This window comes from Crocuta crocuta, unplaced genomic scaffold (genome assembly GCF_008692635.1).
Source record: "Crocuta crocuta isolate KB4526 unplaced genomic scaffold, BGI_CrCroc_1.0 scaffold30, whole genome shotgun sequence".
NCBI lineage: Eukaryota > Metazoa > Chordata > Mammalia > Carnivora > Hyaenidae > Crocuta > Crocuta crocuta.
In genome coordinates this window covers 3,470,920-3,497,655 of record NW_027528345.1, presented here as the reverse complement: position 1 = coordinate 3,497,655, position 26,736 = coordinate 3,470,920, and the positions used below count along the sequence as shown (strand labels likewise).

Below are 26,736 nucleotides of genomic sequence, written 5' to 3'. Positions count from 1 at the left end.
GGGCTCGAACTCACAAACTGCGAGATCATGACCTGAGCCGAAGTTGGACGCTCAACTGACTGAGCCACCCAGGTGCCCTGAGAAAGTATTTTAAAAAGAACTGTATTGTGCTTCAATTTCTTTCTTTCTAAAATGGGAATAATAGAGCTTGTTTTTTCCATGCCTTGATACAGCACATTTAGATTTTTTTTTACTTTAAAGAAGAGTTTTATAGTGGATAACTTTCAAAGAACACTTTACATAAATGTGTATTAGCTTAAAATATATCCCCTTTTCTCATTCAGAGCATATTGCATTGTAACTGAATAAGAACAGTCAAGAAGCAATAAATTTGTTGAGATATGTGGAGTAACTAATTGAAATAAAAAATACATTTTTATTTTAATATATAAAATATATTTATGTAACAAATATAAATATATTTACAAGTATTATAAATTTTATATATTTTTATTTATAATATATAAAATATATTATAGTTATAAAATAACTCAGTAAATGGACAAAAAAAAAGATTAGANTACAAGTATTATAAATTTAATATATTTTTATTTATAATATATAAAATATATTATAGTTATAAAATAACTCAGTAAATGGACAAAAAAAAAGATTAGACTCAGCTGAGGAGAGAAGTTGTTAATCTCAGGCTAAAACTGATAATTCTTTCAGGACACCAACCAGGATAATAAAAAGATGAAAAATATGAAAGAAAAGCTAAGCCACTATAGAGGTAGATTGGAAAGCTCTAATATAGATCTGATTGGAGTTTTGGAATGGAGAATACAGAGAATAGTGGAGAAGTGGTACTGAAGAAAAAATGACCAAACATTTTCAAGAATTAAAAAAAAAAAAAAAAGAACTGTCAAGTAATTAAAACTGAATTATAACAAAAGTATTGTATCAGAACTTGAAAGATATAGGAAAATGGTGCTTAGGGGTAAATTTATAACTAAATGCATGTATTAGGTTGAAACAAAAATAAATGAGCCATATTCAACTCAAAAACTTAAAAATAAAAGCTAAGAAAGAAGGAGGGAGGAAGTAAAAATACAAGTAGAATTTGGTGAAATAGAAAATAATAAAGACGATAGCATTGTTTATTTAAATCAATGTTCTTTTTAGTTGATTAAGTTCTGGACATACTCATCAAAAACCATGATGGAAATAATAAAATTTAAAATGAGATATAAAAAAAAATAAATGAGAGATAACTACAAGCACAATTATAATTNAGAACTGTCAAGTAATTAAAACTGAATTATAACAAAAGTATTGTATCAGAACTTGAAAGATATAGGAAAATGGTGCTTAGGGGTAAATTTATAACTAAATGCATGTATTAGGTTGAAACAAAAATAAATGAGCCATATTCAACTCAAAAACTTAAAAATAAAAGCTAAGAAAGAAGGAGGGAGGAAGTAAAAATACAAGTAGAATTTGGTGAAATAGAAAATAATCAATAAAGACGATAGCATTGTTTATTTAAATCAATGTTCTTCTTAGTTGATTAAGTTCTGGGCATACTCATCAAAAACCATGATGGAAATAATAAAATTTAAAATGAGATATAAAAAAAAATAAATGAGAGATAACTACAAGCACAATTATAATTTTGAAATCACAAGAAATCACTATTGCTTTATAGTATATATACACACACACACACACACACACACACACATGCACGCACATTGTTAAAAACCAGGAGAAATGGATTATTCTCTAGAAAAAAAATCATTCGAAAATTGTAAAGAAAACCATTGAAGAAATTGAAATTGTAGTAACTTTCCCCGAGAGGAATAGGTTTTTAAAAATAGCAACTTTACTGAGCTTTAATCCACAAATCCTATCATTTATCCATTTGAAATGTGTAATTCAGTGGTTTTTAATATTTTTACAGTGTTCTGTGACCATTAACACGATGTTTTACAATATTTTCATCAGTCTGGGAAGAACTGTACCTATTAGTCATTCCCAATTTTCCTCAAACCCTCCAGCCTTAGGCAAGCACTGACTTACTCTCTTTCTATAAATTTGCCTGTTCTAGACACTTTACATAAATGGAATCATTCAGTATGTGTGTGGCATTTTGTGATTCATTTCTTTTGCTTAGCATAATATTTTTAAGGTCTAACTATGTCGTATCATGTATCAGTGCACTTTATTCTTCTTATGGCCAAATAATACTTCATTGTATGGATATACCACATTTTGGTTATCCTTTAATCAGGTGATGGATATTTGGACTGTTTTGCATTTTTTTGCCTATTACGAATAGCTCTAGTATCAACATTTCTGTACAAATTTTTGTGTGGACATATATTTTCAATTCTCTTGGATATATACATAGGAGCAGAATTGCTAGGTCATATGGTAACTATGTTTCACGTTTTGAAGAACTGATAGACTGTTTTCCAAAGTGTGCCATTTTACTTTCCTACCAGCAGTGCATGAGGATTCCAATTTTTCCACACCCTCACCACCAGCACTTCATTATCTGTCTTTTTTATTCTAGCCATTCTCACTGGTGTGAAGTCATGTCAGAGAAATAGTTTTAATTGTGATATTTATAATCATATTTCACATATACTTTTGGGGAACAGATAATTCCTTTTTTATGCAAAATGACCCAGATAGTAGAAATCTTATGTATGAATAGATACATAAAAATTTTAATTAGGGTATGAATGTAGGGGAAATTCTTTATTTGAAAATTGTGTCAATGTAACATAAGATTTAGGGGAACAATCTTGAGAGATTTAGTAAAAGTTTATGATAAAAGTCAACATCCATTAATGTTTTCTAAAAACCCCTCACATCATGACAAGTGAACTTTTTCTTTCAGTAAAGGCTGTCTTTCAAACTTTCTTTCAAGCAGCAACATTCACTTTAAGTCAAGAATGAGCAAATATGTCTTTACTAATAAGAAAAAAAAATAAATTAAAAAACTTGAAAAAGGAAAAAATGAGAAGAACATAATCCCTTGAACATTTTTAAAAAATCAAAACTTTTTAAAATTTTATTTTAGAGAGCACATGAGCAAGGGAGAAGAGCAGAGGGAGAGAATCTTAAGAGAATCTTAAGCAGGCCTCACATTCAGCTTTGAGTCTGATAGGGGGCAGGATCCCACAACCTTGGAGACCATGACCTGAGCCGAAATCAAGAGTTGGATGCTCAGCCAACTGAGCCACCCAGGAGCCCCCAAAGCCAGCACTGTTAATAAGAGAATTTAATTTTACTTGATATAAGATCAGCATTCTAATTGGGAATAGTCAATTAGATAATAAAAAATTTCTCTTTTATGACCAATTCTATAAAGTACCCAAAGTGTTATTTAAGGACATAAAATTAGACATGAGTAAAAGGCAGGATATACTACATGGGAAGTATAAATATTACTAAAAAAGTGACTCCTCTGATTTATTGTATATAGTCTCAGACAAAAATAGGATTTTTTTTTTTTGGTACAAAATGACATTCATATACAAAAGTAAAGCCACAAGAATAGCCAAGACAGGTCTGAAAGAAGAAGAAGAAAAATGAGGGAAGGGATTGTACCATTGTATAGCAAGACTGATTTTAAACTTGCAGAATTTAGAATGGTTGGCAGTGAAAAAGAATAAATTGTTACACACAACATGGGATGAATCTCCCATGCTTAATGCTGAGCAAAAGAAATGAGAAAATATTATGTATTGTACGATTTCATTCACAGGAAGTTCAAAAACAAGGAAGGGTGCTTGGCTGGCTCAGTTGGTAGTGGAGCATGCAACTCTGGATCTCAGGGTTGTGGGTTCAGGCCCCATGTTGAGCATGGAGCCTGCTTAATTCCAAAAAAAAAGTATAATCTATGGTAATAGAGATCAACATAGTGATTTTCTTGGAAATATGATACTGATTGGGAGGGAGCATTCTGGAGCATGAGAAATGTTAATATTTTGATCTGGGTTGGATCTCATTAAGGGTGTACATTACTTAAAAATCAAACTGTACACTTTATGTAAATTCTGTGTCAGTAAAAAGTAAAATATATGATATTTAAAGTAGTATAGTCTTAATACAGGAAGAGGCAGATTAATATATCAATAAAGAGTTCAGAAATGGATCCGTATGTATTTGAAAAGTTGGTCAGTGCTAGAGATGGCACTTTGTATCAGCAGGGAAAAAGGAAGTGGACTGTTTAATTGGTTTTCTACATGGGAGGAAGACAAGGTCTCTACTTCATACCATATGCAGAAATCCGTTCTATTTTAATTTTACACTAAACATGAACAACTGTTTAATAAGAAAGAAAATATAGAAGAATGTATGTCTTTGTGGGGTGCCTAGGTGGTTCAGATGATTAAAGTGTTCAACTCTTGATTGTGGCGTGGTTCATGATCTCATGGTTGTGAGATCAAGTCCCACATTGGGCCTCATACAGATCATGGAGCCGAGCCTGCTTGGTAGTCTTTCCTTCTCTCTACCCCTTCCCCACTTGTGTGCATATGATTTCATGCTTTCTCTCTCTCTCTCTCTCAAAAAAAAAAAAAAAAAATGTGTCTTTAGAAAATGTGAGGATTTCTTTAATGAGTCAAAAGAATGAACCTTTGAAGATAAAGATCTCAAAGGATTTGACTACCTCAGAAAGAAAAACTTAATTTTAATAAAGTACGTCACAGATTGAACTCATATAAGTGGCATGGCTGGGAGGTAGGTGCAATGTCTATAATATTCAGTAGATTTGTGCCCAGAATATATAAAGATGAAAATAATAGGACAGATGATACAAATGCAAATAAAATGAACAATGGATATTAAGGCAGTTTACAACAGAGGAAAGGAAATTGGAATGGCTAATGAACTGAAAAGATGCTTAGTCTCATTTACAGTGAAATGCAATTAAAATCTTATGAGCCATCAATTTTCACCCATTAGCTCAGGATCGGGTGGGTAAGTGTTACATAGTTAAAAATGCATATCCTAGTGTCCAGAAGGTATTCAAGGTATTATTAGTCTAGAGAAAGTGGCACATTTATCCAAGGAGATTTCTGCAGAGATATTCATTTAGGAAAAAATCTAAACATCTGTCAATAGGAGGCATGGATAAATAAGAAATAAAATAGTTATATTAACAGAGAATTACCAGTCTGCTTAGATTATTATCATTGGAGACTTCTTTTTATACTTCAAGGATAAAAGTTATACTGTCTATGCTTAGGAATTCTTCTAAGCATTTGTAAATGTGAATTATTTTAGTCCTCATAAGGACTCAGAAATCAGTACAATTACTATATCCATTTTACATATGGGAATACTAAAGCATAGAGAGGTAAATAACTTACCACTTTCAAAGCTGGTAAATAGCAGAGCTGTGGTTGAAAGCTAGGATTTGAATCTCACTTGACTGGCTCCACTGTGCCATGCTGCCTTTTGATATATTTAAATAAGGAGAGACCTCAGAAGTGTAATGTGAAGTCAGAGCAGAATGATGTGTACAGTGGGATCTCATTTACACCAAATTCATGATGGTAATCACCTCTGGATGGGGTTTGTAGGGGAAGGAGATCCATTGATAGTGATAAAAGGAAGCTTTATGGAACTACATGTTTTTCCTTAAAGAGTATGTATATTTATAGCTTTAAAACACCTATTTAATGTATGTATATATTTATTTGTACAAAAAGAAAAACTGGAAGGATTGACCTAATTGTTGCAATTTGCATTTATTCTTGATATTGTTTATAGTAGAAAAGGAAAGCAGTGGCCCTAGCACAAGGACTATGATTTAGTTTAGTTCTTTTTTTTTATTAATTTTTTAAAAAAAAATTTATATCCAAGTTAGTTAGCATATAGTGCAACAATGATTTTAGTTTAGTTCTGAGATAGCAGCAGATGAGCATCAGTTACTGGGTTACCTCCTGACAGTAGGGAGGTAGTGAATGGGTTTCATCTTCTGCCTTTAAGGAGATTAAAGTTTTATAGGGAAAGAGATAAATAATTATAATTTAGTATGTTATATACAGACTTGGTTTTTTCTCCCCCCATCCCTGCCTTCCGTCAAAATACAAATAGGAGAAAGGGGAAACATTCTGATTTGGGGCATGGGAAACAAGCATTGAAATGTCATTGATGATCCTACTCTCTGTTCCTTTACAAAACTACCAGAGAGAAAACCTAATGGTCAGAGATCATAGCTTGTTCGTGGATTTAGGATAATCCATGTGCTTAACTGGTATGTTTCATTCTCAAATAAACTAGTACCTGAATCCAGATTTCTCCTTAGCCATCTGGATGTTTTCCATTGGTTCTGTTTCTGCAGTTGGTTACCAGAAGTCTGTGGTAGTTTGACTGAGAATAGAGCATGAAGCCTTAAATTGTTTTGTGCTAAAGAACTTTGACTTGAGAGATATTTTAATTTGTAGGAAATTTAGATCCCTAAAATCCAATTTTCTTTTTCTTTTTAATAATTTTAAGTCTTTTTTTTTTTTTAACTTTATTTACTAGAGAGGGTACCTATGAGCATGTAAGATCAGGGGAGAGCAGGGAGCAGGAGAGAATCCCAAGCAGGCTCCATACTACCGGTGCAGAGACTGACCCAGGGCTCGATCTCCTGAACCATGAGATCATGACCTGAGTTGAAATCAAGAATCGGACTCTTTGGTTTTTTTAAACTTTTTAAAAAAATATATTTATTTATTTTTGAGAGAGAGAGAGAGAGAGAGAGACAGCCAGCCAGCCAGACAGACAGAACGTGAGCAAGGAAGGGGCAGAGAAAGAGAGGAAGACAGAATCTGAAGCAGGCTCCAGGCTCTGAGCTGTCAGCACAGAGCTGGATGCAGGGCTCAAACCTGTGGACTGTGAGATTGTGACCCAAGCCAAAGTCAGATGCTTAACTGACTGAGCCACACAGATGCCCCTCCCCCCCCATTTTATTTTCATTATGCTGAGTCCAATACATTTTTTTGAAACTAGTAGTCTTCTAATATTGGGAGAGTACAATTGTTTTTCTGTATTTACTTTGAGTCAGTGCTGTCTTGTACAAGTGTTTATGTTCTGTTTCTTATTTGTGAAATTCTTAATTTCCTAAAACCACATTGTCTTCAAATTTCTAGATTGACCATGAGCTGTGAAATGGTATTAGTGTTTATAGTATGGGAATCCCAGTGTCTTTTAAAGTCTGTCATAGTATCTCATAAAAAGTAATTACCGTTATTTCCTTTTACCCTAGTGAGAGAGGAGTGTTTTCCTTGGTAGCAAATTAGAGTCTGTGTTAGGTGAGAATGTTTTCCAAAAGGGCAAATGTGAATATCTTTTTTTCTCCTAAGTTTATTTATTTATGTATTTTGAGAGAGAAAGAGAGAAAGAACAGGGGAGGGGTAGAGAGATAGGGAGAGAATCCCAAGCAGGCTCTACACTGTCAGTGTAGACATGACATTGGGCTCGAACTCATGAAACCATGAGATCCTTATAGAATGTGAAACCAATACTCAGATGCTTAACCTACTGAGCCATCTAGGTGCTCTGCAAATGTGAATGTCTGAGAAATGGCTAAAATGGTAGATTTGAATTCATCATAGTGAAAAGTGTTTATTTTACTTTGTAAATTTAACACGGATTATAATTAAGAATATTTCTAGAACAAAGCATGTTATGCTGGATGGAGTTACTTAAACTATAACCCTCTTGCCAGACATAACATGAAGAGCCTGGTTACCGTTTGGTGGAACAGTCCTGCCGGCTCAAGCCTCTGCCCAGAAATTTGGTTCAGTCTTTTTCTGGACAGTCTGGTAAGCTGTCATTGTTCTTTATGTTAAACTCATCTTATTTAGAATGTACCCAAGAGGAATTTAATACTAAAGGAACAAACAATAGTAAGTTTAATGAAAATGTTTAAAAGTTACATTAATTTAAGGCTTCAAATTAAACATGACTAAATTTTAATAGCACTGTCCAATAGAAATATAATGCAAGCCACCAAAGGGAACCATATATGTCTTTTAAAAATTTCTCATGGCTGAAGTGAAAAAAGTAAAATGTAACAGGTGAAATTACTTTTAATACTGTATTTTATTTAATCTAAAAATTACCCTTTCAAATTATTAGTAAGATATTTTACAATCTTTTTCATATGGAGTCTTTGAACTCTGGTGTATACTTTATTATTTATACCACATCTCAATTTGGACTAGCATATTTCAAGTGCATAAGTGCTCACATGTGGCTTCTCTATTACATAGCACAGACTTAGAGCATCTGAAAAAAACATTTGGTTTTATATAATTCTCCTTCTGTTACTTTTCATTAAAGGTGCTTTGAGTTTCTTTTCTTCTGTTACTTCACATGTTTGTGGGTGCTCAGCTTTACTGTTGGTCATTGGTAACCTGAAACCCTATACCCATTCTTATATTTGACCGAGTATTTCTGCACCTCTGTAGTGTTCTCTGATACCTCGGTCTACTTACTATCTTTATGTAAAGTTTCCTTTCTGTAAACTTTTAATCAGAATAGCGATTCCTGCTTTTTATTGGAATATCAGATTTAGATCTTCTGCGTGGGCTACTGTAGGTTTGATTAACGTTATTGCCATTATCATCTCTCCCACCCCACTAGGGTAGCAAACCTCTCCTTTCTGGTTTAAAGTCATTCCTCTGAGCCAGAGGGATTTCTTACATGATGACTTTTTATAAGGGGAAGTCCAGCATCTTACTTTATGGGGATTGGGTGTCCATTCTCTTAGGATAATAATTGCTCAAAAATTCCCAAATCAATTTTTCTCTACTTTTCCCTTGTAGATACTATTTGAGAATGAACATATTGCACAATAAAGCCATGTCTAAGGTACAACACATATGACTTGACATTTTGATATCCTGCTGGTTTCACCTTTCCTAGATGAGGGACATTTATGAAAATTATTCTCAGTAAATAAATTTATAACTTCTAATAATGGTTATCTCTGTGTCCCAATACCCACGGAGAAATCTTCTACATTTTATTTCAAACACTGCCAGACTTGTTCTTGTAATGAAATTATTTGAACTCTGAATATATAAATGCTCAAGGTGCCTGGGTGACTCAGTTTTTTAAGTGTCTGACTTCTGATCTCAGCTTAGGTCATCATCTAATGGTTCATGAGATTAAATCCCATGTTGGGCTGTGTGCTGACAGCGTGGAGCCTGCTTGGGATCCTCCCTCCCTCCTCCCCTCCCTCTCCTTCACCCTCCCCCTTCCTCCTTTCTGTCCCCCTCCCCCCACTGTGTTCACATGCCTCGTTCACCCATGCTCTTGCTCTCTCTGTCTCTCTCTGTCTCAAATATTTTTTGTAAAAATGCTCAGATTTGGGGGTTTCCTGGGCTGCCTGTTTTCTTGTCTTAATTATTTAACTTTCATACCTGTTTTGAATTTCCAGTCTTTCTTAGCCTATCTCTTTGTTACTTTATCTCCCTTCTAGCAGAATTTCAATCCCATTCTGTTTTCTTCCCAACCCTACTATCCAGGAAAACCCATTGCTGTTGGTAGGCATTGCCTAGCACACTGAACACAGCATTTGTTAAGGTAACAGTTTTAGCACCAGTAGACAACCTTAGGGTAGGACATGGAATTAGCATTGGACGGCCTGGTAGGGTGTTTAAATGAAGCAAAGAATATTCTTATTCTCCCATCCACTATGGCCATTCATCCTGTTTAATTTCATTGCCTTTACCCAGGTGAGAGTTGATAGTTGCTAATTGTGGTCACTGGTGTGTTGGCCCGATTTCTGAGTTAGAGGCAGCTATAGCCAATGAACACTAGGCAGCATGTGGTAGGTGACTGTGAACAAAACTAAAAACTGGTACCAGAGTGGTTTAAGATTAGAGCAAAGGAACACTGGATTTGTTTTCTTTCTTTTATTTTCTTTCCTATGATTGGATTTCTTTCCTATGTTTACTTCCATGACATTGATGTTCAAAAATGCCAGTTTAACTTCATCTTTAAGTATTTACTGAGACCAGCAAAATGTCTTTAAGTATTTACTGAGACCAGCAAAGTGCCAAGTACTTTCTCAGCAGTGACCAAGACAGACACTGTGCAGCAGTGGTTACTTGTAATTACTCTTTGTTTTTTAAAAAAAATTTATTATTTAAAATTTACTGTTTATTTTTGAGAGAGAGAGACAGATTATGAGTGGGGAGAGGGGCAGAGAGAGAGGGGGACACAGAATCCAAAGCAGGCTGCAGGCTCTGAGCTGTCAGCACAGAGCCCGATGCGAGGCTCGAACCCACGAACCATGAGATCGTGACCTGAGTGGAAGTCAGACGCTCAACCGACTGAGCCACCCAGGTGCCCTCCTTACTTATTTTTATTAATTTTCCAGTCTATGTAGATAACTGAACTTGCAACCACTCTTCTAGATAGTTTGGTATCTCACTACTCTAAGCTTTATTTCTTTTCTTGATAATGAACCTTTTAGTACAGCCAAGAAAACCTCCTTAGGTAAAGTCTATACTTATTAACATGGCTCACAAATTATTTCACGGCTTGGTTCATGTTTATTTTTTCAGCCTTAGCTCTTGCCCTTCACTCCAAGTAATGTTATACCCCAGCCATATCCACTACCCCCTACCAGTGTTGTGCTCTGTGGTTTTTGGTTTTTGCACACATTAATCTCTGGATGCTATTTTGATTTCTCCCTCATTTTCTGTCCCCACTGCTTTCACCTCCCACCCCTTGTTTGGTTAATTCCTGTTAATTTCATGTCTTAGTTTAGATGTCACATCCTTCAGAAGGCCTTCCCTGTTCCCATAGGCTCTGCCTAGGTAATCATCCCGTGTATTTCCAAAACTGCCTGAATTTAACCTTGTCTTAGCACTTGGAACTGCTTTAGGTAGTTTGCTTTCCAAACCTTCTGTAGATGTTTTTAGAGGGTGTCTTCACCTTTGATTCCTAGGGACTGTCACAAAATAGGTGTATAGTAAATATTTCTTGAATGGATGACTTCTTTCTCTAAGTTCTTAAAAAAATTTTTAATGTTTGTTTATTTTTGAGAGAGAGTGCAAGAAGGGGAAGGACAGAGAGTGGGGGGTAGAGGATCTGAAGCAGCCTCTGTGCTGACAGCAGAGAGCCCAAAGCAGGACTCAGACTCATGAGATTATGACCGGAGCCAAAGTCCAAAGCTCAACCAACAGAGCCACCCAGGCACCCTTTTCTTTAAGTTCTTTTAATAATTTTTTTTTTTACAGACACAGGAACAAGTGAACACAAGTGGGGGAGGGGCAGAGAGAGGGAGTGAGAAAATCCCAGGCAGGTTCCACACTATCAGTACAGAGCCCAATGTGGGGCTCAAACTCATGAGATCATGAATTCATGAGATCATGACCTGAGCCAAAGTCAGATGCTTAACCGACTGAGCCCCTCAGGTGCCCCTCTTTTAATGATTACTAATTCTGAGTCTTTGCTAATGTGATTTCTGTTGTATGGAATTATCTTTTTACTCTTCCAATTCTTTTTTTTTTTAATTTTTTTGTTTTGTTTTGTTTTATTTCTAGGAGAGAGAGAGAGAGAGACAGTATGAGCAGGGGAGGGTCAGAGAGAGAGGGAGTCACAGACTGAAACAGGCTCCAGACTCCGAGCCGGCAGTCAGCACAGAGCCCGACGCGGGGCTCAAACCCACGAACCACGAGATCATGACCTAAGCGAAAGTTGGATGCTTAACCGACTAAGCCACCCAGGCGCCCCTACTCTTCCAGTTCTNTTTACTATTTTAGGTTCTGGTAATACTTTTTATTTTTTATTTTATTTTATTTTTTAAAGTTTATTTTAAGAGAGAGAGCAAGTGGGGGAGAGGCAGAGAAACAGGGAGAGACAGAATCCCAAGCAGGATCCGCACTGGATCAGCAGAGTCCAGTGTGGGGCTTGAACTCATAAACCATGATATCCTGACCTGAGCCGAAACCAAGAATCAGTTGCATAACCAGTTGAGCCACCCAGGAGCCCCCTGGTAATACTTTTTAGAAACCTCTCATTTTAGCACAACATGGTTTCATGTATATTACTTTATATTGAAGTTATATTTAATGTACAGTATCATTCTTAAAGTGTTATTTGCCAGTAACTTGTGCTCATAAAGAGTTAAATAATTTATCTAGTGATTATATTCATTTATGAGTCAAGCCTCTACTACTTTCCTAAATATTCTCCCTTATTTACTATTCAGACTCTGACAGCTAGCCGGAAGTTTTTGACTCTACATAAATTTCTTATGTTTTGGGCTTTTTCTATAATAACAGTGCATATATTTTAATTGCTTGGTTATCTTTCTGTTTCTCACACTAAACTGTAAACTAAGGGTTGAAACCATGTTTGTCTTGATAAAACCACCTGTTGGTATAATATCTTAACTAATATTGGAGTTTAGAAGATCTTGAAATTCACCATATCCACGTTTAAGGTGTGATTGCATAACAGTGAGTGTTTTCACTAAGTTAGGCATGAACATCGCATTTCTTTACATGATGATTATTAGACACTTAGATAACTTCACGTTCTCTTTTAGGAATTTCGTGTACAAAATTGAGCTTAACAGTTCTCTCACCAAATTACCTCTTGATTACATACACACTTTGTCTCCTCACTCTCTCTCACCCTCTATTTCCTCCTATTCATTTATAAATCCTCTATGCCGTATCTCCAGTTCCACCTCTTTCACCCTCTAATGTTGCCATCCTATTGTAGGCCACCACTGTTTCCTGCTTGCCTATCACAGTAAGTTCCTAATTGGTTTCTGTGAGTACAGTCTCCTCTCTTACCATCTCTTCTCTAAATAACAGCCAGGTAGTTTTTGTTTGTTTTAAGTTTCCAGAGCTTTTTAAATTTGATCCTCACAGGGGCGCCTGGGTGGCTCAGTTAAGCGGTTAAGCATCTGACTTTAGCTCAGGTCATGATCTCACAGTTTGTGGGTTCAAACCCTGCATCGGGTTCTGTGCTGACAGCTCAGAGCCTGGAGTCTGTTTCAGAACTAGGTCTCCCTCTCTCTGCCCCTCCTCCACCTGTGCTCTGTCTCTGTCTCAAAAATAAATAAACTGTAAAAAAATTTTTTAAAATTTGATCCTCACAAACCCCTTTGTAGAGTGACTATTATTATTGTAATTATTTTACCAAAAAAGTAGAGCCCAGGCAGGTTAAATGACTTACATGAACACAGAAGCTATTCAGTAGTAAAGCCAGAATTTAATTAATAGATCTTCTTGTCTCAAAGCTTTGTCTTATAGCTCACAAATTCTAAATGTGATGGCTTAAGAACCCATAAGAAGGACATTACTTTAAAATCTCCCCTAGGCAGTTTTCCAAAGGGAAATGTCATTCATACTATTTATAGTCACTTTTTAAGAGCAGTTTTAAGTTCACAGCTAAATTGAGTAGAAGGTACAGAGATTTTCCATATACCTCTTGCCCTCACACTTGCATAGCATTGCCCCAATTGTCATCCTTCCTACTAGAGTGGTATATTTGTTACAGCTGATAAGCCTCTGTTGACACCTCATTATCCCCCAAAGTTCTTTGTTTATATTCGGGTTCACTCTTGGTGTTGTACATTCTGTGAGTTTAGACAAATAGGTAATGACGCATATCCACCGTTAGTGTAATGACACGTATCCACCATTGTAGTATCATATAGAATAGTTTTGCTGTCCTAAACATCTTTGATGCTCTGCCTGTTCATCTCTCTCTGCCCCCATACCAAGGAGAATGACTGCTGGATTATATGGTTAAGTATGTTTAGTTTTGTAAGAAGCTGCCAAACTGTCTTCCAAAGTTGCTGTTCCTTTGTGCATTCCTACCAGCAGTGAATGAGACTTCCTGATGCTCCACATCCTCTCCAGCATTTGATGTTGACACTCTTCTGGAATTTGACTATTTGAAAAGGGCAGCCTGCTAATTTTTATTTTACTGAAATCATGTTATTCTCTTTTTCAGAACCTTTACATTCTATTTAGTTCCCCGTTCTACTCGGAATAATATTCCAAGTTCTTTTCATTGTGCCAAAGAAAGGCCTTACATGATCTTGTCCTTGGGACCTCTTCAAACCTATTTTATCATTTCTTCTCTCATTCATTGCAGTTGAGACATTTTGGTCACCTTCATGTTCTTCATACCTGCCAGCCTTCTATCACAGGGCCTTTGCAGTTGGGCTTACCTTTCCTGGAATTTTTCACATCTAGGTATCTCCATGGTTTACTCCTTCATTTCGTTCAGGACTCTCCTTAAGTATAACCCTATTAGAAGTGCTGCTTTCATTTCCCTGTAGAAAAATAGCACTGCTGTGTAGCTGTCTTTTCCTATACACTGCTTAAGTTTTCTTCTGCTACTACCTAATAATATTTCATGTGTATTTGTGTGTGTTTATATGCACGTGTGTGGGTATACACACAAACACAACACACATAAATAAGATACACATGTTTGCCTGCCTTTACTAGAATCTAAATATGCTCCATGAGGGGATATTTCTGTATACCTGTAGAATAGGACCTGGTATATAGATGGTATTTAGTAAATGTTGAGTGAATGAATGTATTACACCAAATAATGTTTTAACATTACTGATTTGGAATATAATGGTAGAACACAATCATATACATAAGGAAGGCTTAGTTTTATTTTTTTTTTTTTACAACGTGTAAGCTTTTTGAGGATAAGGATTTTCTTCTTTGCTGTAGTCTCATGTCTAGAATGTTGCCTGGTGGCAATATATATTTAATAAATAATTGCTGAACAAGGATGTCTTTATTATGAAAACAATCAAATTATACTATATGTGAAAGTAATGTTGAATAGAACTAAAAGTAGACTATAAAACTCCAAAGTTGGGGGAAAGGGGAAGAGGAAGAGTGATAGTACTACCTTGATTAAAATCTCTGGGTCTCTTTACACCCATTTATCTCCACCATTTGCCAACTACTACAAGCCACCATCATCACTTGTCTGGACTACTCTAATAGTGTACCACTCCATGTCTCTAATTCCAAATATATCGTGCTTTAGTTCCTTCTCTACAGCTAAAAATTTTTTAAATATTTATTTAGTTTTGAGAAAGAGAGCACGAGCAGGGGAGGGGCAGAGAGAGAGGGAGACGCAGAATCTGAAGCAGGCTCCAGGCTCTGAGCTGTCACCACAGAGCCCGATGCGGGGGGTCAAACTTGGCAACTCTTAAAACCATGACCTGAGCCGAAGTCGGGTGCTCAACTGACTGAGCCACCAAGGCGTTCCATCATTTTCTATAGTTTTAAAATGGAAATATGATGGAAATCACTTCTCTCCTGACAAGTATTTCAAGATACCTATTGTATGTAGAATGAAATTTAGGTTTTTAACTTGGACCATTTGTAAACTGGATCGGCTCGCCTACCTCTTGATCTCAGGCAGTTCTTCAATATTCTCCAGTGTTACAAACTTTCAGTTTTTATAAGGCACCAAGTTCTTTGCTGCCTTTGTACACTCAGTGTTTACTTTCTGCCACATCCCGTCTTTATCCCAGTCCTTCATTGGGGCAATTCCTTTGCATTATTTAAACCAGAGCATGTCCGATCTTGTGAGCAGTCATCTTTGAAAGCCTTACCTACCCTTACTCCTGTTGCAGTTGCTCATGGTGTTGAAGTGGGGCAGGGAAGAACAAAATCACAGTTTATAATTGTATATGTAGTTAACTTTTTTGTTTGCCATAGTATTCATAACACTAAGTATGGTTCGTGATGCCTAGTAGGTGCTCAGTATACAGTGAAATAACTGTATAACAAAACATAGAAAACAAAAAATAAACATGAAAAGAAAAAAATCTCGGAAAACATAAAAAGACCACATATGCTTATTAAAACAATAAATGCCCACAACATAAGCTCAGCTATTAAGCAAGACTCAGGTAAAATATAAAACTCAATTATACATTGAATGTTTTTAGAAACACATCTGGACCAAAATTACTAAGAAGGTTGGAAGTAAATGGATGTAGTCAAAACAAGATATTTGGCAAATATAAACAAAAAATTAATCAGTGGATGGTATTACTGGACAAAGCTGAATTAAAAGGAGTAGACACCGGGTAAGAATGAGAGGCACTTTGTAATACTCAAAGACATAGTTACTAGTATAAAGAGAACTACAAATCTTAATTTTTTAAAAATGAAGCATTGGAATATGCAGAGTGAAAATTAAATCCAAGGAGAGAGAGAAAGAAATACAGCACTAATGGGAGACTTTAAAATGTCTTTTAGGCCTTGTCATATCCAAGAGATAAATAAGTAGACAGCCTGAATCATACAATCAATAAATCAGAAATAATAAATATACTCTTACTGTAAAAAGAAAAAGCACCTTTTCAATTACCCATGGAACTTTTGAAAAAATAAGTAATAGAGGGGTGCTTGGGTGGCTCAGTCAGTTAAGCATCTGACTCTGGCTCAGGTCATGATCTCATGGCTTGTGAATTTGAGCCCCACGTTGGGCTCTGTGCTGACAGCTCAGAGCCTGGAGCCTGCTTCAGATTCTGTGTCTCTCTCTCTCTGATCCTCCCCTGCTCATGCTCTGTCTCTGTCTCTCAAAAATAAATAAACATTAAAAAATTTTTAATTTATTTAAAAAATAAGTACTACAAAGAAAATGGAAAAAAAGTAAAAATATTATCAACCACATACTCTACAGTGAAATTTGAAGTTAATAACAAAAGCAAGACCCAGAAACCAAATCACAAAACCTTCTCAAACCTCAAAACAAAAACTTCAGGGTACCTGGGTGGCTCACTTGGTTGAGTGTCTGACTTTTGGTTTTGGCTCGGGTTGTGATTTCGCAGTTGTGGGATCAAGCCCCACGTCAGGCCCTGTACTCAGCATGGAGTTTGTTTGGGATTCTCTCTCTCCCTCTCTCTCTCTGCCCCTTCCCCTGTTGCACGTGTGCACTTTCTCTCTCTCAATAAACTTTAAAAAAATTTTTTTAAAAGATAAATAAAAATACAAATTACAACTTTATTCTATTTTATGTGATTTTCTATGTTACAGTCCTTTATAGTGATATAAATCAATTATTTTCTAAAATACAACCACCGGGCCGCCTGGGTGGCTCAGTCAGTTAAACATCTCACTTTGGCTCAGGACTTTGGCTCAGGTCATGATCTCATGGTTCATGAGTTTGAGACCTGAATCTGGCTCTGTGCTGACATCTCAGAGCCTGGACCCTGCTTTGGATTCTGTGTCAAAGAGTACAAAAAAAAAAAAAAAATGACCATCAATTTGATACGGTTTTCTTGGCAACTTTCAGTTCTTCTTTGGTTGTGGTAGATATTAAATTAGAAGCATCTTGGGATTGGGAGTTGTGAATGTAATCATATAAGGTTGCCAAAAGCAAATCTACCAAGAAGTGGTAACTGAAAACAAGACAGGAGACAAAAATATTACCTATTAGAATGGCACAGAATCCTGGAACTACCCTTTCATGTAAGAGGAGATGGCCAAAACATCTTAATGGACCCATGTTGGTGAGACATGCATGAAGTTCTGAACAGTGGCTCATGAGTCATCGCAACTGCATGGCATTGTGACATGTAGAAAGCACAGGCTGTAAAAAGACAAATAATGAGTAATCTCATGTACATGTGGAATCTAAAAAAATGAACTCAGGGCACCTAGATGGCTCAGTCAAGCATCTGACTTCAGCTCAGGTCATGATCTTACGGCTTGTGAATTTGAGCCCTGTGTCGAGCTCTGTGCTAACAGCTCAGAGCCTGGAGCCTGCTTCAGATTCTGTGTCTCCCTCTCTCTGACCCTCCTCCACTCACCCTCAGTCTCTCTCTCAGATATATATAAACATTAAAAAAAAAAAAGTTGAACTCATAGAAGCAGAACAGAATAGTGGCTGCTGAGGAGGGGGAGAAACTGAAATGTTGGTCAAAAGGTACAGAGTTTGTTATGCAGGATAAGTAAGTTGTAGGGAGTCTAATGTGCAGCATGGTGATTATTGTTAACAATACTGTATACTAAAAACTTGCTAAAAGAATAAATCTTTAATGTCTCACCACCACAGTAAAAAAAAAGCTGGTATGTTAATTAGTTTGAGTATGGTAGCCATTTTACAGTGTGCTCACGTATGAAAACAGTGTTGTACACCTTAACTATATACACTTTTTGTTTGTCAAATGCACCTTAATAGGGTTGGGAAAAAAGTCCATTCTAAAGTATGGACTTTAGAATCCGGCAGACTGGGAGTTGAATATGACTTGAAATGTGATCATGGCAGGTTTCTTAAACATTTTGAGTTTTAGTTTCCTCATCATGTGAAAAGGAATTTGTAATGAAATGAATTAGTGGATGTAGAGCTTGGATTGACCCTTTGTACACGTTAAGACACCTTTCATTGCTTTTATAGGTTATACTATTTACCAAGACAGTGAAGCATGAAACAAATTATAGGAACAGAATTTAAATTTTTGGGTTTTTTAAATGTATGCTTTAGTTAGCTGGAAAATAAATTTTATGTAAGCCCTTCATTCTCAGTTACTCATAATTAAAATCTGCTACATTTCATTATTTTAACGAAGTATATAACATACAATAAAATGCACAGGACTTATATTTTAGGTTTGACTGAATCTAACTTTGAATATTAATGTGGTAGTATCTTTTCATTTGCATTGGACTACATACTAGTGAAGTGCTAAATATATTTGATGACTGATAATTTAGTAAATTCTATATTAAGAAATCCTTTTGTAGGAAGTTCAAGTTATTTGAAAGACTGTTAATTTGTAGTCATTTTTGGTCTGTATTAACTCAGTAGTGGTGTTTTTTTTTAGCAAATTATATTTATTTGTGGCCTGTCAAACAAAAATTTCTGCTCATAGCTTTCATTTGTTAGTACATATTTTATGTGAGATTAAAAAGGTAGTCTTCTCAAGTTTCTTTTTATTTACCTCCTTTGGGGAGCCTAATATACTTCTGTTCTTTTTTTCATTTTATTGGTTAACACAAAATGTTACTTTAGTTTCAGGTATACATCATAGCGATTCCACAAGTCTATATTCATGCTCTTCTCACCACCATCTGTCACCATATAAGGCTATATTCCCTGTGCTGTATCTTTTATCTCCGTGATTTATTCATTCCATTACTGGAAGCCTGTATCTCCTACTATCCCTCACCTACTTTGCCCAATCCCCTACCCTCATACCCTAAGAGAAGCCAGGAGTTTACTTGTGTTTGGTTGAGAAATAATGAGAATAGAGGAACATTTGTCCTTTCTAAATTAGGACTCTCTGTTCATAAGCAGAAATCTCTTCTGTAATCTTTTCCTTTCTTCTTTAGATGAGCCTCTTTTTGTTGCATGTTTCTTGATATTTCCTGTTAAACCTCAACTTCCCCTTTTCAGTTATTTTGGAATATATCATTATGACCTATTCTAAAGTAATTCAGTTCACTTTTCTACAAACCAAGTTGTTTACTTACTCATTTGTGATATAATGTAACTGATTAGAGCCAAATCTGTCTAAGCAAACATGAATGTTTATTCAGAAAACTATTTTTCTAAGAAATACGGTATTATGTCATAAACTTCATATATAGCCATTGATCCAGATTTTGGAGAACTTTATTAAGGCTGAATTAAATCTTCTGTTAGCAGATAAAAGATAATAGTCATTTGTTAATTTTTGATTCTTAATTGTGAAAATGTAATATTAATATGTAATATATATGTTACATACATACAAAATGTAATGTATAGTATGATCATAAGGAAGTAGACTAGCAGTGACTGGTATTATTAGGTTTAAATTTAGGAAATATTTCTAATTATAGGATAGCTATCTTTAAAAGAACATTTTTAGGGACACATGAGTGGCTCAGTCGGTTAAGTGTCCGACTTCATCTCAGGTCACGATCTCATGGTTTGTAGGTTTGAGCCCCACACTGGGGTCTGTACTCACAGCTCAAAGCCTAGAGCCTGCTTCAGATTCTGTGTCTCCCTCTTTCTCTGTCTCTCCCTTGCTTGTGTTCATGCATGCTCTCTTGCTCTCTCTCTCAAAAATAAACGTAAAAAAAAATCAAAACATTTTTTAAATAGTGTATTGTCAGGTTGGTTTCCATATAACACCCAGTGCTCAAAACATTTTTAAAATTAGAATGAAATTTGTGAATATAAGCATCTTGAATTAAGTAGGAAAAAAAATGTCAAAAAAATGACAAAAGTAAATTCTATGGCATTGCATAATTTATTAAAGCAGCCAGTTTTGCTCAAGATTTGTGTTCTAATACTTTTAAAATTAAATGTAACTAATGTTATTATTTGGAAAGAATGTGCTGCTATTATATATACATTATTGATCCTGTTTGTTTTGAACTGATTATTTGTAAATGAATTATCAACAAAAGGTGCTTACACTAGATTCATTTTCCTCTGATACTTAGTGTGGTTTTGCTTACATTCCCTGTCTATCTGTAGCATATACCCTCAGTTAATACTTATGAAATACCATTTGATATTAATAATAGCTTAAGATACATAACCAGGAAAGTAAAATTTTTAAGGAGTTTGTATCTGCTACAAATATGTTATATATAATTTTATAATATATAATGTATATAACATTTAACAGATTATGCATAGGTAATATGTACATATGTATATGTGTATATATGTGCACATATATATGCACCGACACACACACATATATATATATATATACACATACACAAGGCTAAACAGCAAACTTTAAATTTGTTTCTGCTATTGTGGCATCATCATGCCTCTAATCATCCAGCCTTAAACCATGATGTCTCAAGGCTGCCTCCTCTCTGTTTCAAGAGCCCCAAAGCCAATTAGACTTCTGAGTATTTTCTTCACATTCTCTCACATAGCTCTTTTAAACCCTAGAGCCCTACTGTACACCCTTCTCGTCTCTTTCTCTCAACTATTGTAATAATTTCCTATTGGTTTCCTTATTTCAAGTCTGACCCTGATGCCCTTTCTTTATCAGCAGTGAAGATTCAAAAATGGATAGTTTCTTAAACTTTTTATTAAATAACATTTCAAACATGCAAAATTAGAATGCCATATGGATTGAACTTGCAATAGATAGCTCCCTGTTCCTTCAAAATGAATCCAGACTTCAGGCAACTTAATGTATAAATCAGAATTTTCCATATCCTGGTTCCAACTTGCCTTTCCAGCTTTGTGTTGTATTATAATATCAGCATTCTAGCAATACTAGGTTACTTTCTAACTGTGGGTTTCTGAAAATGCTCTGGAAATTCCATGCATCCTGTTGACACTGACTGCTCATAGTGCTCCCTGTATCTTAATTGCCCTTCTTTTCAGTCCCATATGTTGAAATTCTGCAACTTAACGTGCATTTTAAGTAGAAGCTCTTCAGGAAGGCTTCTCTGATGTTTTTCTTTTCCACCCTGACTCTCCCAGTTGTAGGTGTGCTCTTTTAGTGTTTCCTACCTCTCATATTTATTCATCAAATATTTACTGAGAGTATACTATGTTCTAGGCCATTATTGGATTCCTCATGTCTGTTTCTCCTATTAAAATAGAGGTTCCATGATGTTAGGAACCATATTGTCTTCATTTTCAGTCCCTTCTTGATTGAGCACAGTATTTTGCATATAGGTGAAGCTTTGAAGTGAATAGTGATCTCAACAATTGACCTTCAGTTATTTTCAAGTAAATTTTTTTTTTTGACATTTCTGAGAGAGAGAGAGAGAGAGAGAGACAGCATGAGCAGGGAAGGGTCAGAGAGAGAGAGGGAGACATAGAATCTAAAACAGGCTCCAGGCTCTGAGCTAGCTGTCAGCACAGAGCCCGACGCGGGGCTCAAACCCACGAACTGTGAAATCATGACCCCAGCCGAAGCCAGCTGCCTAACTGACTGAGCCACCCAGGCACCCCTCAAGTAAATTAGATAATAAAATTATACATATGAATACTTTGAAAGTTTTTGTTCTTATACAAAAAAGTAAAACATTTTTTAAAAGTGTAGAAAATAGAGGTAAGGACAAAGAAGAAAATTAAAACCATCTTAGAAACCTAGAAATAGGGGCACCTGCGTGGTTAAGTGGCTGACTCTGGATTTCAGCTCAGGTCATGATCTCATGGTTCATGAGTTCTAGCCTCACATCGGGCTCTGTGCTGACAGTACGGAGCCTGCTTGGGATTTTCTCTCTCTCTCTCTCTCTCTCTCTCTCTCTCTGCCCTCCCCTGCACTCTCAATCTCTCAAAATAAATAAACAAAAAGAAACCTAGAAATGATAGCCTAAAACATTTTGAACATTTTGTATTGATGTATTCTATTTTTTCTACTTTTTTTTTTTTTTAATGTTTATTTGAGAGAGAGAGCACAAGCAGGGGAGGGTCAGAAAGACAGGGAGACACAGAATCCGAAGCAAGGTCCAGGTTCCGAGCTGTTCAGCACAGGGCCTGACAAGGGGCTTGAATTCGGAAACTGCAAGATCACGACCTGAGCTGAAATTGGAGGCTTAACTGACTGAGCCACCCAGGTGCCCCTATTCTATTCACTTTTTAATTATCTATATTCTCATTCTGCTCCTCCTTCCCATACCAGATGCCACTCTTTTCACATGGATTTTTGGCAAACAGATTTATTATATATTTCTGTTTAACAGACTATCCCCAAACATTTTCTGACAGTTTCTGTGAGTCAAGAACTTGGAGCAGCTTAGCTTAATAGTTCTGGCTCAGGATTTACCATGAGGTTGCAATTAAGATGTCAGATGAGGCTGCAGTCATCTGAAGGCTTGACTCAGCTACAGCATCTGCTTCCAAGATGGAAGTCACACAGTGTAGTCACACTGGCTGCTGTTGGCAGAAGGCCTTAGTTCCTTGCTATTTGTACTTCCCCATAGGCCTACTTTAGTGTCCTGATGACTTAACAGTTGGCTTCTCCCAGATTGAGTGATCCAAGAGTGAGCAAGATGGAAGTCACTATGAATTTTATGACCTAGCCTCAAAAATCCTACTTAGACGACTGCAGTGTTTTTCTGGTTACACACATCAGTACTGTTCAGTGTGGGAGGAGACTGTACAAGGGTGTGAATGGCAAGAGATGTGAGGCTCATCAGGACCATCTTCATCTTCAAGGATAATGCCAGTTGTCTGTCTCTACTCTAGATTGAGCAACACAGAGGTGAAATAAAGAAGCCAAGTAGCTTTTAGTTTCTCTCCGATTGGGAGTTTAGAGTGTAGCATTGCCATTTTATTTCAAAATGACAAAGAATATGGGGCACCTGGATGGCTCAGTTGGTTAACCTTCTGACTTAGGCTCAGGTCATGATCTCATGGTTTGTGAGTTTGAGCCCAGCATGAGTCTCTGTGCTGACAGCTCAGAGAAGCCTGCTTCAGATTCTGTGTCTCCCTCTCCCTCTCTGCCCCTACCCAACTCACACTCTGTCTCTGTCTCTCTCAAATAAACATTAAAAAAATAGACTTTATGAAATGACAAAGTATGAGAGACTTAAACTCTTATAAGGATGCATTCCTAAATCAAATTTTAGTGGTGTCTTCACAAATTATTAGCGGTCAGATTTTTCATATATTCAATTATCTGAAGAACTTCAAAAATAAAAAATAGTTCATTATTAATCTTTAATGATACTTATGTTAACACAATATGTTAAGATGTTTTTATGTTTACAACTTTCACTTCTCACAATATTGGTTCTCACTGACAAATGAGATTTTAAGTATCAGAGTAGGATTGCACTCCAGGCAATCTTATTTCAAAACCAAGCTCTTAAACATTATGCCATTGAATCTCAATCTGTTAGTATCCTTGGAACACAGAGAATATAAAAGCATACCACAACTTCATGTAAATTTACAAAAACTTAAGGGTATCTGGGTGGCATCTGAGTGAACATCAACTCTTGATTTCGGCTCAGGTCATGATCCCATGGTCATGGAATCAAGCCCCGCATAGGACTCTGTGCTGAACATGGAGCCTGCTCAGGATTCTCTCTCTCTCTCTCTCTCTCTCTCTCTCTCTTTTTCTCTGCCCCTTTCCTCTGCTCCTGCTCTCTCTAAAAATAAAATGTAAAAATAAGGGGTGCTGGGTGTCTCAGTCAGTTAAGGGTCCTTCTTTTGATCTCAGCTCAGGTCATAATTTTAGGGTTCATGAGATTGAGCCCTGCTCTGACAATACAGAGCCTGGTTGGGATTCTCTCTTTCTCTCCCTCTCTCTTTGCCACTCCTTCTCAAAATAAATAAATAGAACATTAAGAAAAAATTTAAAAAATTAAAAATAGTCTTTAAAAATAGTTACTTATAATAAGTCACATCTGTGAAAAAGATGTTGTTTACTAAGTGTCCTATAGAGCTCATGAACTTGACTATGAAATCAGCTTCTCCATATTGTATGTTTTTTTTCCCTGTCCTTAATTTCTGCTAACTTAAAATTATAGTTTCCTCACATTGTAATAAGCAATGACTTATTCAAATACATCTGGATATTCAGATTGAATGTGACCCTAAATTATAGATAATTTCTTAGGCTATTTCTTGTACTTTCAGATTCTTGATGAACCTCAACTCCCTATAATATTGAGAGTTTGAATAATTCATATCACGGCAGTTACAAACATAATATTAATTAGTTTCCTGGTTAATCTTACTGGGAAAGTCAATCTCTTGGTGCTCAACCCTATACATACTATTTGGCTTTTTCTTAAACTAAAATTAAGTTTATTGTATTGCACCCTAAGTCAACATACTCATGCTATTCAAGATGCTAAACATATTGCTTAGATATGCATACTACTTGAGCAAGTGTTAGAAATCACAAAACCGATCATTTCAGATGTTATTAGTATCTTGAAGAAATGTAAACACTTTCCTGCAACAGTTTATATTAAGGTAGAAAATATATTCAGTATTTTATTTGTGTAGAAAACATACTGTGACCATTGTGATAGCAATGAATCAAAGTTGAGAGGTGTATTTTTGATTGCCAGCTATATGCATTGTGGTCTAAAGCCACATATGGATCAAGCTATTAATCATAACCTCTTTTATAAAAGCATCATATGTACACAAATAGCTGGTATACTGTCAATAGTGATTCCAGCCCACCTTGTGCATAGTTCACAGTTTTTAATATAGTTTCACTCTACTGGCAGTACCTTTTCTGTAGCTTGGTATGTCAATGATAAATCAGTCCATTGATCACTTCTCTATCAGATAGATTGTCTGTAACATAACAAGAACTAATTGGTAGTTTTTCACATTTGTGATTCTAACTGTAAAGCAAAAAATCTGCTAGTGTGAACATGAATGGTATTAACTCATCTACATCATATAGTATTAATACTATATATTGACCAGCTATACCATTTATTAAAAGAAGTTTGTGGGGTGCCTGGGTGGCTCAGTCAAGCAACCGACTTCGGCTCAGGTCATGATCTCATGGTTTGTGTGTTCGAGCCCTGTGTCAGGCTCTGTGCTGACAACTCAGAGCCTGGCATCTTCTTCAGATTCTGTGTCTCCCTCTCTCTCTGACCCTCCTCTGCTTGCGCTCGCTCTCTCTCTCTCAGAAATAAATAAAACATTAAAAAAATAAAAAAATAAAAGAAGTTTGTGCCTTCTGCTTTGTCTTCAAACATGTCATCAACTTTGTGAATGTGTTTTGTAAAGCTTCTTATGTTTTTGCTATTATGAATGATGCCTTTGTGGTTTTAGACTTTTCTTTTTCTGGTGACAGAATGAATCAGTTTTACACTTAAGACTGTATTTTGCTGTTGTTTTGTAAAAACTTACTTGGTTTGCCAGTAATTTTGAAGATTGTTCAAAAGCTTTGATGCTTCATGCCACTTTTTGACAAAGGATTATATTGTGGTCACTAGAGGCAAAAGAATGCTGGTTTATTAAAATCAGTTTTTAGATATTTGTCACTACACTTTCCTTTTCCAGGTCCTTGTGCACACATTAACACCTGCAGATTCACTTACCCTAATCACTCTGACTGATATTCTGTGTTCTGTTGAAGTTTCACTCAGTGTTTACATCATTCTGAATTTTGGCATTTCTGGAATTATTTTCATCTCTGCTTTAATGAGTTTGGACTGTTACAAAATAGCAGGAGTTCTGTGAGAAATCATAATTGACCTTTTTAAATTTGTGATTATACCAGGGTGCTTTTACTTAATTGATAGGGCCTGCTAGTGGTACACAGACCATACTTTGGGAATGTTGTGCTAAGCTGTCCTAAGGGCACAGGAAGTAGTAGGTGTGGGTAGTAGAAGTAAAGGAGAGGTAAAATGAAAGGAGCAATACTACTGTCTGGTGATGACTTTGAAAATCAGTCTTACCCAAACTGGACCAAGAAACAGAGGAAAGGTAATAGGGCGAAGGAATAAGGAGAGACAACACACAGTAAACTGTGCACCAGGAATTAACTGACAGCACAGAATAAAAGTGAACACTACAGAGGAGCAAAGAAATACCAACTAGAACAGCTATACAGCTGTTCTAGTCATTAAGTGAAGGACATATCAAGTATTTACTTCAGTAACTTCAGGCATGGGACAGCTTGTCCCATACTGAAGGTGCTATAATCTGATGCCTGATTTGTTGTAGCCTGGTGGTGAGCTAACTAACAGAAGTGCCATAACTTCTGTGTAATATGTAAATATTCAGTGGTGTATCAAAGAAACCTTCCTCCAGGATGGACACAACCTCTCTTTTTTTTTTTTTTGAGACAGAGCGCGCGCGCGCTAG

At 36.0% G+C, this 26,736-nt stretch overlaps 1 protein-coding gene across 4 annotated transcripts in view; it reads left to right on the top strand.

Annotated features, from left to right (window-relative positions):
* Positions 1-26,736, top strand: part of YAF2 (YY1 associated factor 2) — a 71,915-nt gene that overhangs the window by 26,894 nt on the left and 18,285 nt on the right. The gene's annotated exons all lie outside the window — the stretch shown is intronic.